A 17,213-nucleotide genomic window follows, 5' to 3' on the forward strand; every position below is an offset into this window, starting at 1 on the left:
TGATACTTAACAAAAGTGAATTTTGTGGTTATCTATGAGTTGCATATTTTGGTAGTTGAAGTACTGTATGTATGTCATTCCTCTACTTTGTTAGTGGAATAACGTTTTTAAAACTGATTTCAACTATCAAAAAATGTTCAATGGCCGTTGTCTTCTGATAATCTCTCAGTACATTATTTGCATCTGTTGTGTAACTATATTTGTTATTGATTCAATTCTTGCTTATTACAGTATTTAAATATTTGAAGATTAAAAAAAAAATATCATTTTTATTACTGAATTTTTTCATTGGGGCCATTTTTACCTACTTGCCATTTGGGGGAATTTTTAACGGGGCCATTTTTTCTGGGGACATTTTTCCCTGGGCCATTTTTCCCGGGCCATTCTTACCTACATTCATCATTACTACTAATACTACTACTGTATTTTGAGAGAATTACCAAATAAATGTTCATTGAATTGAATCAGAATTGAATAATTATGGCACCTAGATGGCTTGAAATGGTAACCTATCAGACTTAAATTTGGGAATATAATTTTACTTTTTCTCCATATTTTAAAGTAATTTTGAAAAAATTAAGGGGGACCTGCACCAACTGAGCCCCTTTTCAATCTGCCACTGAAGAACTGGCTGTAAGTGTCACACAGGCACAAATCTACTATTCTTTGTCGCCATCAATAGTTACATAATGATTGAATTATTTTAGTTATTTTCAGTCCAATACCAATGTTTAGATGGCAGAGCGCCTGTAAACACAGCAGTAATTATTAAAGAAGGTACAGTCGATAAATAAATTATCGCATTCAATATTACTGCTATTACATTTTCATTAATTTAGAGTCAGTCCTTCAACGTAATCCGATTTCTACAGCTGTTCAATTCAATGTATAGTTCTTCTATTGGAATGATCTTGCAGTCATGGTGAATGTAATTCTATTAGTTTATGCATGGTGGGCTATTATTGACGAACGCGATAACGGCCGTAACACGATTATACACTGAAGTCTTCAAACACTGCGCATCTGAGGTGATATTTCGTTGAGAAATCGTTGTTTACCGTTTCAATGAGTATTGAATTCCATTATCCATTTTAATCTGAACATGATCCTCACATTTTAAGGATTATTTCTAAATGATATATCTATTCAAAAACAAAAAGTCTATTTTAAAACAAGGTTACCAGATGTGTTACATTACATGACTATATTAGATTCAAGACTCAAATGTTTTTTATGGCACTCTTAAATCCAGGCTCCAGAGGAAAACAAATGTTTGATATGTTATACAACTGATACAAAAATGGGGTTTTACGAATAAATCCGGAAAGGTTAATGAGATACAGATTTATGAATATTTAAAACTCGGCGAAAAAGGTGGAAAATAAGGGTTGTTATGCCCAACATATCACACTTTTCCCCCCTCCGGAACCAGGTTTTAAAGTGGGGGTATTTAATCATTAGATAAGAGTTTTTAAATAAAATAATATAGGTCTATTTTAACAGAAATTGTTCAAGCATGGGTTAAATCTGGAAAAAAAAGTTACTTGATTCATGACTTGATGGCCACTCAAGTAACTGGAAAAATTATTGTAATTCAATTAATTTGAAAAAGAACAAATGACAATACATTTTCATGAATGATGTTAGAACAAAAATTACACACTGAATGATGCATAATACACCACTTCACCATTAATGGGGTTTACGGTAATTTGACAGAATTAATCACATCAAATTACATCCAACAAACCATAAATTCTGCCCAAATTGTTTCTTTTGGAAAATGTTATTGTGGAAACAAAATGTTTCATACTGGTTGATGTGGTTTTTGCATTAAAGCTTTTTTCTTAATGTAAATAGACTCGGTTTGTAATAATGATCAAGACCTTCACACCAACACATTATACTAGTTAATGCCGGCTGTGAACAACAAGGGGTGGTAAGCTAAGCAACAGGGGGGTAAATTAAAGTGTATTAACATCTCTTTATTGTATCCTTGATGATGATCTTAGACAAAGCAGGTAAATTGCTTTCCACTTCTTAAGATCACTTATCAACAATTTCCTATACAATTATATTACAGACCAGCATTAGCCAAGACTTCTCGCTTGGATAATAGACTAGGCTAATCGTATGCAGTGATTTCAAAAATTATTTTTAAAAGCACAGAGTAACTTTGGTAGACACATCTCCTGGTGAATCCTAATAGGGACAGTACATATACTTTTTCTCAAAAAATTTTATTTTTAAAAGGTACAACCATTTTTACAAGTTACAAAATAACAATACAATATAATAAACAAATCTAGTTTACTTCTTAAAAATAATGTTTTTAGAGATGGTATTTCGAGATTTTTTCTAAAAAAAAAAAAAAAAAAAAAAAAAAAAATTGGAGTAGTACAGCTTTTTGTGTTTCAATGTTTTTTTTAATGAAATGTTTCAATGTTTGTTATTTTCTTTGCTGGGATCTGCGGAGGACCAGGGATTTTATCCCTGAGCAGTCTCCCAGGATAAACAATAAAAGAAAGAAAAGAAAGAAAGAACAATAATAATATTACAAATAATGATAAAAATTGAACTATTATATATCATTTGTCAGTACATCGTTATAAAAAAAACAGCAATAACAATAATGAAAAGTTAACAATATAATAATAAAATAATATTATATACATGAAATAACAATAAATTATAGTAATATAATAATGACAGTTTTTAGTCAGATTATTTTTTATTTAAAATAATATAAAACATTAACAACAGGGGCATAGGCTGGTTTTTCGGCTGGTGGGGGAGGAGGAATGGGTGCGAAAAATGAGAATGCAGAACTAATTGCCTATTTCATTGAAAATCTTATTGATTATTTTTAGTATTTTAAACCCACTTAACACATGGACAAATTATAACAAAAAGTCAATAATAGGTAAAAAAGTACTTTACTGAATAAAAAATCAAACAAAACTAGATCAGATAAAATCTGATCAAATTAAATCTGATCACATTTTTGGATTGTATTCGGAGTTCTTTAGCATGAAATACACCAAGGTAAACCACCACAAAAGTCCAAAGACTATTTCCAGTGAGACCTCATGGTTGTCAGCTAACACTGAGTTGAGTTTAATTATATATATTAATAATAATAATAATGATAATAATAATAATAATAATCATCATCAGACTTGCATAATAGTAATAATCATCATAGTAAATAGTACTGACATAGCAATAGTAACAGTATTAAATAAAGACAATGTTAATAATGATTATAATAATTATTATTATGATATTATACTATAACAATAGTATTGGTAATACTATTATATTATTATAATAATAATATCAATAATAATAATAATACTTCAATATCATTCTTGCTTATAACTGCTTAAATTTCGTTGTTGAGTATTTATTTCCGACTACAAAATATATCGTGACAACTCCGTTCAAAAAAAGAACAACAACAATAAATTAAAAAGCCCCCAAAATGTAAGAGCAAAATAAAATTCAGCGAATATGTTCTCACGTTGATTTATGGTATTATTGAATTCTATTGACTAAATCACTTATTATTAGTTCCTTTTCAATCTAATCGCCATCAATGTCATACCACCCCGACTCCATTAATACAGGCATTCTTCTCTTTCTTCTACTAAACTAAAAGTTTCTTTTTAGAAGGTTCAACGGAACAAGAATGCTGAAAAACATGTTGTGGCAGAGCGCCCAGAAACAATAGCATAAGAGCCAACTTAGGCCGATATCTATTGTTCGACATTTATCCTCCAGGCATTCTCTTCAAATCCCTCTTTAACTACAGGTGTGTTTAATACGTTTCTCGCACGCAACTTGTACCCGTCTATTGTCTATCATCTGGTTGAGTAACTACCAACGGTTTAAAAACCCATATCATCTTTGTTTTCGCCGTCTATCGCATTGTGTAATTTTGATTTGAAAAACTTCCTCTTCGATACTATCCAAACCTCTTATTGTATTCAAACAGAGCTCCACTATAGACTGTTCAAATATTACACAAAACCGCCTCTATCCTTTAGAAGTCAACTGAATGGCTTGAAAAGTTTATAAAGCTCATGGATAACTATAACATCTTTGTGAAGTCAACACTGATTAAAGGCGCGCACAATAGTAATGTACTCTGACGACAATCAAGGTTGCTAAGTTACAGTAAACAATAGACATAATGAAATCTGCTATTATCAAAAGAATTTAGAACTCCAAAAATAAATATTTTGTCATTCTGATCCTGTCATTCCTAAAAATAATCTGATCTATGCGAAAACTTTCATGTTTAAAACTGTACGTTACTAAACAATTTAATAGGAATGTACTCAATGCTTGTTCTAAAATACTTGTGAAAGGAATTGAGTGGGAATCAAACCGAACACATGCCCTACAGATCTAGCCTGGTGTCCTAACCACTAGACCACCAAGCTTATAGTGGCTAGTGTTGAATCCAATCTCCATAAAGTAGTCAACTCACCTCCCTACACATCCTCAAGTTCCTGGGTTCCTGTAAAAATGAGGGTCAGTCCCTACACCTCATATTGGGTAGAGCATCACAGACTTCACTTCTATCACAAAGTATCAAGTTTCTAGCTGCTGAATGCAAATCAAATATAAAAACATAAATCGTACAAAATAATATATAAATATAAAAATTATATCCATCTTATTATATGACTGCTATTACTTATCATTATCCTTGCCATCATTATCAATATCATTATCATTACTATCACTGTCATTAACTTCAATATTATTAGCAACAGATCTTTCACATTTTCAACTACTCTCTCTGGAACTCTCTACCATCACATCTTAAGCAATCTTCAAACAATATCCACTTTCAAAGCTAACATCAAAACATTACTTTTTTAGGAAACATCTTAACTTTCAGTCATATAGTAAAACACATTTGATTTTAATGTTTTTTTTTTAATAACTATATAATTTGAAAAATTTCAGATTATTATTAGTATTATTACCAGTCAAGGCAAGCAAGGTATGCAGTGCATACCCTAGCTGAAACTAATAAAAAAATTTATAGTAGTTCAGTTTCTCTTATTTAGCATTTCTTAGTCAGAAACTTCTATATAAACCTTAATTTTTTGAGTGGATTGCTACATTTCATTGGAATAGCAAAGTTTTTCAATGTATTTTTGGCCTACTTTGGTATCTAGGGTAAGTCACAGTCAAGCCTATCGCATCGTACCCTCAGCTGCTTAGACTTTCTGCACGGCTGGTTTTCAATATCAGCCAATCGCATATTCAGTGAATCAATGGGAGTCAGAGCATACCCTACAATGCTTAAAAAATTTGCTATTGGGACAACAGTGTGGTGGCGTCAGAATAGCCAATTTAACACTGGCATGGAAGTGGTGCTTCAAAGAGTACTGTATGTGCACACGTACTTCTTCCCACAGACTGGGACGTCCACTGCCGGTTCGGTATTCTATCTATAGGCCTAATCTCAATGATTAAAGTTTAAATAAATTGGCATATATATGACCGGTTATAGAAGAAACTTTGAATTATGATTGTTTGAATTGAAATTTGTTAAAATATTAAAGTAGGAATTCTTTTAAGAAAAGATACTACAACCATGCCGGTATTAAAATAACATACATTTGTATTTTGACCATAGAACGCAATCTGATAATGTAGTAGTCTTACAAACTTTTCCTACTAGCAGGCCCTAGCATCAGTGGCATATGGGTCTTGAAATGGAAGGAAGCTGATGGGGACGGAATGGTGGGGGATCAGTAATTAAGTGACTAACTCACAAGATAAGGTGATTTGAGGTGATTTTTATCTACTTGAGCATGATTTGTGGGTGGGGGCACGACTGGGGGTAGGGCGAGTATTTTACAAGTGGGGGCATGCGCGCCCCTCGCACATCCTAGACATGCCAATACCTAGCATACCCTGCAATTTACCCTACAGTCCTCCACTGATTATTAATATATTATCATTTATATTATTATGTACCAAATTATTCTTGCCTGTGTCTCCTAAACTATCACAATGTATTATCTTCAAGTAGAAATTATATAACTTATAACTAAGAAAATAAAATAATATTTTAACAGGAAACAAACCAAAAAGGGGAAAAGCTAGGCACAACTAATTTTTCAAAGACACAAAAATGGTGTTTGACCAAAAACTCTGGAATGGTTAATGAGAATGAAACAGGTTTTTGTATATTTAAAAACTGGGGTAAAAAGGTGGAAAAAAGGGTGGTTAGTCATCTTTTTCCCCCAAATTTTTAATTATTCGAAATTCTTTATAATAAATTAAACAACTTGACACACAAATAAATCCAAAGCACTTTCACTCAAAAAGAACGATGTTCAAACATTACATAATTAAATTCCAATTCAATTAAACAATAGTTTAAAAAGAATAATGTTTTAAATAATGTCAAAAATTACAATAACTTATACCGTTACTGTTATGCCAGATTAAATTTACTTTTTTTTTAAATGTTTTCTTGTACTTAATGCCATTCTCCTTTCTTTTTCATAAGAATTTAATATATTTGTGCAATTTTAATCTTTCTAATTATTTGTTAAATCAATATTCATTTTACTGTACCACATTTTCTATTTTTCTCATTTCATTTTTATCTATTAATTTTTTTCAAATGTTTCAGCCATTGGTTGTTTTGTACTGAAATAAATAAATAAATAAAATATTGTTTGTTTTCGATCAGTGTCTCATTTGAAATCAATTTTTTTTTTTTCAAATAAGAAATTTAAATACTTCAAAACAAATGCTGGAGGTTATTTTTCATATCAGAGCCTCTTTAAATACACTATGAAGCAAAATGTCAGGCCAAAGAAAAAAAAACACCACCCTTTAAGCCTTCTAATATTGTCTCTGGAACATTTTATACAGGAAATGTAAAACAAAACATTCATCTGTTATTGAGTTTGAGTAAAATAGCAACACAAATAGCAGGAAAAGCTAGCCCCTCCTGGGAATGCTATTAAACAGCAGTGTCCTAACCCCACAAGTGTACTTTACTAAGTACTCATTGTAGTTATTAATCCTAAACACAGTGGTTTATAATACGCAAATGTATAGTTAAACACTTAAAGTAAACGCCTGGAAAATCTCCAGAAACTTAAGAATAAAATGATGTTAAATTAATCATCAAGCCAATCCCCAGTTGCAATTCAAAGGGCACACAAAACTTGAGATTAATGCTAATCAAAGCTAATCTATTTTCCAAATCAATAAAGCTATAGTCTGTATAGTCGTTTTCTTGAGTTTTCTATCACTGTACAAAGTGTGCTATATTATAGATACAACAGCACTACTCAGTACGCAATGGCAGTACTGTATCAGAGGGAGGCATTGGGTGACTTAGGCCCTGTCGGACCAACTGCGAGCCCTCCCACACCTACCCTCAGTCACAACTTGTTAAACTAAACCAATAAAATTAATTTTCTTTTTTTAAAATTTTTTTCAGACACAGTACATTCAAAAACATCACAGAAGCTTAGAATGTTCCAACATTGCTAAGTTTTCTTGGGTATGTCCAGGAGGTTTCAAATCTAAAATGTCTCTAAATTATTATTTAGTACTGTATAGAGGTTTAGCCAACAATCAAAATTGATCACAGACACTATATATTATTTAACTGAAAATTCAATATTAAGTTCATATTAAGTGAAACCAGCAAAAATTTTCATATCAATATAGATATTTATCTTATCTTATCATCCACTGAATAAATGTAAACATCCTGTATGCGCTTTGTTCATGATTATTTATGATGCAATGTTCCTCCTTGTAGTTTACTCTCTTTCATATTATCAGATTAACTTTACTGAAATCTTTTTTAACTGATTTACAGACTCTTCACTAAAAAAAAACCATATTATATTTATGCATTTGTTGAGCCTGATTTCGGTATAAAAATTTCTTCACTGTCACTACAGCGTTCTCACTGAGTTTTTACACTACATAGTTGTCCCTGATGCAAGTGAGATGGCACGTCACACCAACCAACCAATCAGCATCGTTGAAGGCGGTCAGTGATAGCGTGTAGCGATTTTATGGAAACCAGGCTATAGTTGGTGAAAAAATATAAGATTTATAGCAAAAGCACATTAAATAGTGAATTTTAATTTTTGGTTTTCTTGTAGCTTGTACATAGACAAGAAATCTAATTATATTTTCATCTATAAAAATCTTTTGGAAGCCATGCATTCATACTTAGAGACGTGGTTAGTGATATTCAATTTGTTTTTTGTGCTAAAGTAGATATCCGTCTGTATAATGAATGGAATTGTGGCCATGCAGGGCACTGGTCGCGTACCCACATGCCCACTGTTGAAAACCACACATCGTTTAACAGTTTTCCCTATGTCACAATAACTACTTGTGCAACAGAATACAACCATTGAAAACAATTTGTTAAAAAGAAAAGAAAATCTCTGCTTGTTTTTCGGCAAGTGGACCCCGTAGGTGCTACAGATGACAGAGGACGTAATGTATTCCACACAAACCAGACCACCAACGTCAGAGTTGATGATTCTTACAGTCATTTTAACTTACTTCTGCGATTCGTTACATTATTTCTAACAACAAAGTGCTTTTATGTAATTATGTACTGAGATTGCTAGAAATCTCAGCATGTTTATATTTTTAACAGGCATACTGGATGAATACAAGCTCAGTGAGATTATAATGTCACCACATGGGTCTCTCACCTTAAAGAGCAGCACAATGAATTATTATACTTCAGGCTATTATTTGTGCATTGAGCCATATCGATCAACAAGCTATACAAATTGATAATGCAATCTATAGGCCCATTATGCAAACATTATCATAAGAAAAAAATAGACTTCAAAATGTTATTGATTTTTTAGTTGGACCTTGTGTCCCAGATTTTTAGTATGACTTAGCAGTTTGCATATTTTATTCACTTACCGAATTTGGTATTTTATTATTAATGTGTCTTGTAAAAATGGTATTTCAATCTTTTGTGCTGCAATGACTTTGCTGTGCTGATAAATTTTCTTTGAATAAATCTGAATATTTTTTTTTCAAATCGTCACAGTAAATGACAACAAATAGATGTCATTATATTTTTTTCAAATCTGGATTTTTTTCAAATCATCACTTACAGTAAATGACAACAAATAGATGTCATTAAAATAAAAATATTTGAATAAAAGGAAACACAAAACACTGACATGTATTCAAATAAGGAAAAAATGAATACAATTACAAAAAGTTTCAATAAGGCCCCTTAATTATGCCATGCTGGAGCTCACCACATTCTGCAATAATTTTTCTTAGTTTTCAAGGAGTCGTAGAAACTGACGCCAGACACTCACTGCATGGTACGACCGTCACACGACGAATCCAACTGCGCTCACTGTGAGCACTAGATGACGCGACGCTGTCTGCCGATTGGTAGTGGCAGTTTGAAAGGATCCTAATTAAAAATGATCCAATGTGCGCACATTTTCGCACTGCGTTCTTCATAGAATTGTGAGAGCACGGCTTTAGCCTGTCAGGTTTTAGTGAAAGCACCTAGTCATCTGACCATTCCCTAATTCATTTTACAACACTCAACAACAAGTATGTGGTAATGTTCTTTTTACAGACCCGACTAGGAACTCTAGATTTGAATGAAAGGGTACACTGATGAGGTGTCATAGATGTAATTATAAATGAATAAATGAACGTGTTGTGAGCAGATATTTGCTCATGATTGTTTTGTGGGGTTTTTTAGAATTTATTTTTATTCTACTTTAATATTATCAATGTTAACTTGGAACATACAAAAAACACATACCAGCAGGCCTGCAACATTTTATAAATTTATGATAACCTTTACAGTAATAATAATTACAGTAATAATAATAATTACAGTAATAATAATAATAATAATAATAATAATATAAAAGAAAATAAATCACAAACATTTACGTCTTTTTGCTTAATAATAACATTAAATGACAAAAACAAACTACCATAAAATTTGCATCCTACAAACAAATTTTTGTATCATAAAATTTCAGCAAATTTTAAGGATATTGATTTGTATTTTTATTATTATTTTTTTTTAATTTTTAGGCTCAATGCCAATAATATGTCAAAGGTAAATCACTTTCAAGGTGGCAACCTTTTACAAGACAAAAATACAGACCAGATGCTCTACATAAAGTTTTCTCCACAGCCTTCAGCCTAAAAATTGTTTTCCCTTATTTTTAAAATGGTAAAAAGGGGCAGGTGGAAAAAGTTTTTTTGTTTTTTCAAGATTACTAGTCAGATGGCATTTTGCAGTTAATGTAGGCCTAAGATGGCAATATCTTACATCAGACAACAACTTTAGACAACTCTGTAGGGCATCAGGCAAAAAATAAAGATTAAATTCACTCACATTATTGAATTTGTAAAGAAAAAACCTAAAAAAAAGCCTACTTTTTAAATTTGTGTTTGTTTTGCCACCCCTATTTTTTTCAGTGAGTTAGGGACAGGTAAGAACAAAAACATTTTTTTTGGCCTTATGAGGCTCAGGGAGTGGAGCTTTTTCTGGTCGTGACAGAAACCGAACCCAGAACTATGGGATTGGAAGGCAAACTTCTTAACCTCCAACCAAGAGTTCCACTCCATATCTTCATCATATTACAATTAAAATCTATATATTGTAAATCAATTAAAAGCTTGCACTGTGCATAGAAAGACCAACTGAGTGTCAAGGGCGAGGAACCAGCAAACAAGTTATATAAACCTAATCTGGCATCAAAAGAGATAAACGAAAATAGTTATCAGACACTAAGTTTCACTAGTTAAAGAGTCATTATTGGTCCACAATCATTTGTTGATGAATCCTTAGTACTTTATTGAGTCATTTTTTTGTTACCACCTGTCATTAGTATAATAGAAACCACAATAAAAGGAGAACAATATCAAGTGATAAATGAAAGCACAGATAAAAGGACAAACAAACAAAGAAGGAACAAGTAAAGATAAAATACCATTCTGAATGCTTCTGAGAGGGAAATCTGGGATTTAGGTTTCAAAGGGAGTTATCTTATGATAATAATCCTTATGAATAACTAAATCTAAAAAAAATTCTTTTACCATTAGCAGGCAAACTAATTAGCATTTGTAGGGATAGGCTAATCAACTGTGTATTTTCTCCTAATTGAGTTTCTATGCTATAGTGATATTGTGTTTTGTTTTTTTTTGCGAATGGCCTAAGATATACTATATATCTGGGAAAACCTTAAAAATATCAATTAAAACATTGAACAGCTCATTTAAGATATGATAAAATCCAACTCTTCAGATCAAACCAAATCACTTTTTACTGATTTGCACACTTTCTACTAAAAAAATATAATAAATAATAAAAAAATATAAAAAAGTGATTACCATCCAATTTAAAATCAACGCAAATGAACATAAGAGGTGTAACATTTAAATACATCTGTTGGTAACTTTATTAAAAACAATAAGTTAGGCAGTATAAAAATGAAATGGAGCACATTTTACAAGTAACTGTTTAGGAATATATTTTATCATCTTATTTTTTAAATAAAAGCTTGTAATTAGCTATCTAACAATGAAACAAATCAATTAATCTTATTAATCTTATGTAAAAATGTATAATAAAAAAAATTAATTTTAAAACCTCTATTCATTGTAATATCCCCAATATAAAATACTGTACTGGGTATATGTACAACAGGGACGGTTTCACATCAGTAAAGATGTTGCATTTTTACTGTCTGTAAATTTTGTTTTGTTCTATTATGTGTGGCTTAACCACTCATATCAATGGTTTTAATTTAGTAGAATAATTTCATGAAATGTTCTTTGGATTAAAAAAATGACAAAGAATAATTAAGTTGATAATATAATTTCCTGTTAACAACATGGCATATTGTAAAATGGCCATGTGTTTTATATCCATAATAAATGCTGGTATATTTTTCATATCTGAAGTTTACAAAAATGAACTGACATACATTAAGACAAATAAGGGCAAAAAAATATATAGTTGTCGTGTATTTACCAATTCAACACATGGCATGTCTTGAAATTTTAAACTGTAGTAGCATTCTCATTGGATTCGCTCCTGCTTACATGGGAAAAAAACCAGGATGGTTGCTTGATTTTCATTTCAAACTTGAATACATTAGGCGGCCTTTCTAGGTATGTTGTCAGATCATTGACAAACGCTACAAAATAGATATTTCTATACGAAAATAATTAAAACAAATTATTGAAATACATATTAAGCAAGCATCTATTTTTGCTTTTAAAATGATATTTCCAGCCACACGATCACATGGCCAGATCGAGCAAAACTCAAAGAAAGTGCACCCTCTATATTCTGAGACAAATACAGTATATTGTATAATTGTTCGAAGTGAACTTTTGTGTTGGCCTAGCTATGTATGGGCTCTAAATAAAGATATATCTGAATTTATATGAAATTTCTTTAACTTGGCCTCTCTAAAACTGAGAATTCTATGCTGTTATATGTTATGATAATAATAAACGAATATTTTTATTGAACCGGTATCCATCAAGGAAGCTAATGGCGCATTGACAGGTCTGAGCTGATTTAAGCCCGAAAAAATGTCAACATTTATTTCATTTGGATTGTGCTGTGAGAAACGGGACTATGCTAGTCAACTACTACCATTCTTCATCTTATTCTTATCGGCCAATTATTGAAGGCTTTGGCCTAGTAGCTTGTTTCTTTTATTTTTTTTAAAAAAAGTGCTCGACTGCTTTAAGCAGTATTTACATTTATTATTTAAACAACTTTTTAAAAAATTATATTTAAAACTTAAATTACCCTAAGAATGCATAAAGGAGATCAACTTGCATAATTTTTTTTTTATACGTGTAAATGTGTTTATCAATTATTTATTCAAAAGCAGAACTGAGCTAAAAATCATGTCTGCAGAGGGCTTTAGATAGCACACATTTTTTAGAGAGGTCCTTACTGGTACATTCACAATATATTGTGATGTATTGAAGTCTTTAAAAAACTCATACTTTACAAAAGCACACATATTTCCTTAATAATACTTTTTCTCTACAATAAGCCTTTATTTTTAAAGCGCTTTGTATCCTTTGGCAAAAAGGCGCTATATAATAATAATAACAATAATAAAAATAATAGTATACTTTATTTTTACACGGATACACTTGATTCAAACAAGGGTGTTTTTCGTCAAGGTTGTGCAAGGACATACAGTATGTAAAGTAAGGAAATTTAAATGTAGAAGAACAAAATGAAAACTACATTTAAACAAAAGGTTACCAAGTAGCAAAAAGAAGTGGGGGGAATAATAATCATGATTATAATGTGATTAGGTTTGGTTAAGCTCTTTCAGTGATAGTGGCAAAATCAAAGGTAAACAATTATGAAAGTAAATTTTTAAAAAGATGTATATCAGGAGCACATTTCAGATCATCTTGCAAGGTAATGTATTCCAAAGCTTACTACCAAGAAATGAGACTCTATATAAATTTCTATATTATTATTATTATTATTATTATTGTTTAAGCTACCCTTACAAAATATATTTGAATATTAAATTTTTTTAAATAAATAAAAAAAAAAAACCAAGATGGAATTCATCTGCTTAAACATGTGCATATAGTTATGTTAACTAAATGAAATGTTATGTGTGATAGTTGATAAGATATTAACTGGTTTTTAATGCATATATGTATTCTTTTCATACAGTCTACCACCTGGGTGTCATTGCATGTCTTAAATGAGTTGTATATAATGGGTCTTTGTCATACTTTACAAAACTTGCTTAATTACTTATCAACGACAACGTTTAATATCTGTGAACAAAAAATAGGCATAAAATACTGGTAGTCAAAAACAAAGAGTAATGAGATATTTAAATGATACCAGACATAAAATTATGTGGATTACAAAGAATAATAATAATATAAATATAATAAAATCTGTATTGAATTGTTTTCACAATGGTCGTTTTGATGTGTAAAATTCAAAGAAAACATAATAAACTGCATGATAAAAGAAAGTATTATATAGACACGAATTGTAAACATCTTTAAAAATGATATACCAAATATATTGCTATTAATGAATTAAAATAAGATAAAAATGATGCCAGAATTAAATTAGTTGTATTTAATTACAACATATAAACAAAAAATTATAGTTTAAATGATTGTTTTAATGTTTGTCATATACTATGAACAGCAATCGGATATACATAATATATTTTTACTTATTTATTTATTTATTTTTTATTTCATTTTATTTATTTATTTATTTATTTACTTATTCATTTTTTATTTTCTGTTTATTTTATTTATTTTGTCATATTATTATTATTATTATTACTACTGGTGGTCATGTATTAAAGTTTGTTTTACAAACTTATTTTTACCATAAATTAATTCATATTTTATATGTGTGTAGTAAAAACAAAAAAAAAAACAAATATGCAAGTAATTTATTGCATTTGTTGGTTTCCTTGTTTTGATTAGATCAAAAAATGTGTTGCTCATTCTCTCTGGTGTTCACGTTGTTGGGTTAAATGAATTAAAATAAAATAGTAAAAGTAATTTTATTGAGCAGTTACCTGTTTGTTAGCAATCGATATATGTTTCGGCCTGGCTAAGAGAAAACAAAATATTGAGGGGCTAATACTGAGAATATGGAACTAAATCCCAATTCCAATGAAAAACTTAAGGGTCATCTTTATTATTTTAACCCACTACAGTCAATCTAATTTGCCGGCAGGAGGGGGGGGGGGAATGTGTCGGTATCCATGTAGTTTCCAACCTACGTACATGGCCTTTAACCTCCTATTCTATTATGAGAAATATATATTATTTTTTTTAATCTGGCCTTACATACAGTATATATTATTATATTAGTTGGCTACATAAATAAATACAAGTATTTGGTTCTAGAGAACTTCAGTCTCAGAGGGCATACAGGTAGGCAGTCAGACTGCGTGGAATGTCAGAGCCCAGGCCCCCTGCAAAGGTTGCTAAATCACCTATTAAGTCCCCCCACCCCTTAAGTACAGTATTAAAAAACAAATGTCTATACAATACTATGGCAAGTTACAGTATTTAAGAAAAACAAATAATTATGTAACCTAGGTAAATAACGTAAATTATAGATATTGCTAATAAACTGACAGCAGAAACAATCATGACAACTTAATTCCTATCCACAGAGATTTGAAGCTATGGCATGTAAATCCAGGCTGAAGTGACGCCCTCAACCTAAGATATCACCTTCCATTAATATTGGTGGAAATTTACCATATTACTATAATGTACAATAATTGGGCACTTATTTTCCTATTAACCTTAAATATTTAAAATTTTTTCAATACATCATTCTATTACTTAATTATATCAGAAATCTGAAAAAATGGACGAGATTGATTTTATGAGTGGAGTGGATGAATATAAAAGGTAACAGACATTTCTATAAATACTAACAAAACACCCAAAAAAAACAGGGGGGGGATGTGGGGGGGGGGGGATGTGTCGGTATCCATGTAGTTTCCAACCTACGTACATGGCCTTTAACCTCCTATTCTATTATGAGAAATATATATTATTTTTTTTTAATCTGGCCTTACATACAGTATATATTATTATATTAGTTGGCTACATAAATAAATACAAGTATTTGGTTCTAGAGAACTTCAGTCTCAGAGGGCATACAGGTAGGCAGTCAGACTGCGTGGAATGTCAGAGCCCAGGCCCCCTGCAAAGGTTGCTAAATCACCTATTAAGTCCCCCCACCCCTTAAGTACAGTATTAAAAAACAAATGTCTATACAATACTATGGCAAGTTACAGTATTTAAGAAAAACAAATAATTATGTAACCTAGGTAAATAACATAAATTATAGATATTGCTAATAAACTGACAGCAGAAACAACCATGACAACTTAATTCCTATCCACAGAGATTTGAAGCTATGGCATGTAAATCCAGGCTGAAGTGACGCCCTCAACCTAAGATATCACCTTCCATTAATATTGGTGGAAATTTACCATATTACTATAATGTACAATAATTGGGCACTTATTTTCCTATTAACCTTAAATATTTAAAATTTTTTCAATACATCATTCTATTACTTAATTATATCAGAAATCTGAAAAAATGGACGAGATTGATTTTATGAGTGGAGTGGATGAATATAAAAGGTAACAGACATTTCTATAAATACTAACAAAACACCCAAAAAAAACATTGAAATAAAATCAAGGCTGAATCTATAGCATGCCAATGAAGACTCGATTTAGGTCTCTAAGAAGTAATTTAGGTTCCTTTGCTCTTGATAAAGTTATTTTTTCTTATATTTCCATAGGTTTGTTTCTTTGATTCTTAAAAGTATTAATTTATGTAGGCCTAGAAATTCAATGATTATTACACTGTTTGCTTCTTTTTTACAGTGGTACTTTTATTGTACAAAAATAAGTTACATACAACTGAAGACATCAAATTACATCCTGGTTTATTCAATCAATATGCATTGTAATAATGTAATTTTGAGCTATGTTTTTACTAGAATATTTTTTCTTCTATAAGTTTTAGATATTACATTGGAAAATAGAGTTTTATCATACATCTAGCTTTTATCTCGTAATAAAATATCTAAATGGCATTAGATCTACCCATTTTTCTCGTTTAATTATCAGCTAACGTCTGAAAATTTGCGAGAAGGAGTCGTGCAAGTGAGAAGTGTGTAATCCGCATGAACAGAAGAGCATGACTAGCAACGCTCTGGAACACGAATGACAAATCCCACGTGGATGGTGAGGTGTCAAAAGTGAGTAGTATTTAATCTTCATCAATTGATAAAACGTGAGGCATTTACGAGTGACAACGTAAAAACAAATGCCCCTAGAATCTGATTACCTGATTAATAACTCCCACCAGGTTGCAAGAAAAAAAGGGTGCAGCACAAGGGCTAACTAACCATAAAAATAAAAATCCAAAATGAATTTTACCACATTGATATTTAAAACTAAAAACTACCAATAAAAAATGAAGTCAATCGAAGTAAAGTAATGCTAAATTTATAACAATTACAAAAAAATATATGTATAGAGATATGAATTAATAAATGTACATATATATATATGTATATATACATATATATATACATATACATATATATATATATA

General features: G+C 30.7%; 1 long non-coding RNA gene across 6 annotated transcripts in view; it reads right to left on the bottom strand.

Moving 5' to 3' along the window:
• LOC117121157 overlaps positions 1-17,213 on the bottom strand; it is a 69,441-nt gene that overhangs the window by 22,542 nt on the left and 29,686 nt on the right. For 4 of the 6 annotated variants that reach the window (XR_004447486.1, XR_004447489.1, XR_004447488.1 and 1 more), the window contains exon 4: positions 4,496-4,611. This is a non-coding gene — a long non-coding RNA (uncharacterized LOC117121157). Of the gene's footprint in view, positions 1-2,713; positions 4,170-4,495; positions 4,615-17,213 lie in introns of those variants that run through there. The other 2 variants (XR_004447487.1, XR_004447491.1) reach the window with 2 other exon arrangements.

This window comes from Anneissia japonica, unplaced genomic scaffold, assembly GCF_011630105.1.
Source record: "Anneissia japonica isolate Jap-2015-1 unplaced genomic scaffold, ASM1163010v1 scaffold993_len1110182_cov180, whole genome shotgun sequence".
NCBI classification, from domain to species: domain Eukaryota; kingdom Metazoa; phylum Echinodermata; class Crinoidea; order Comatulida; family Comatulidae; genus Anneissia; species Anneissia japonica.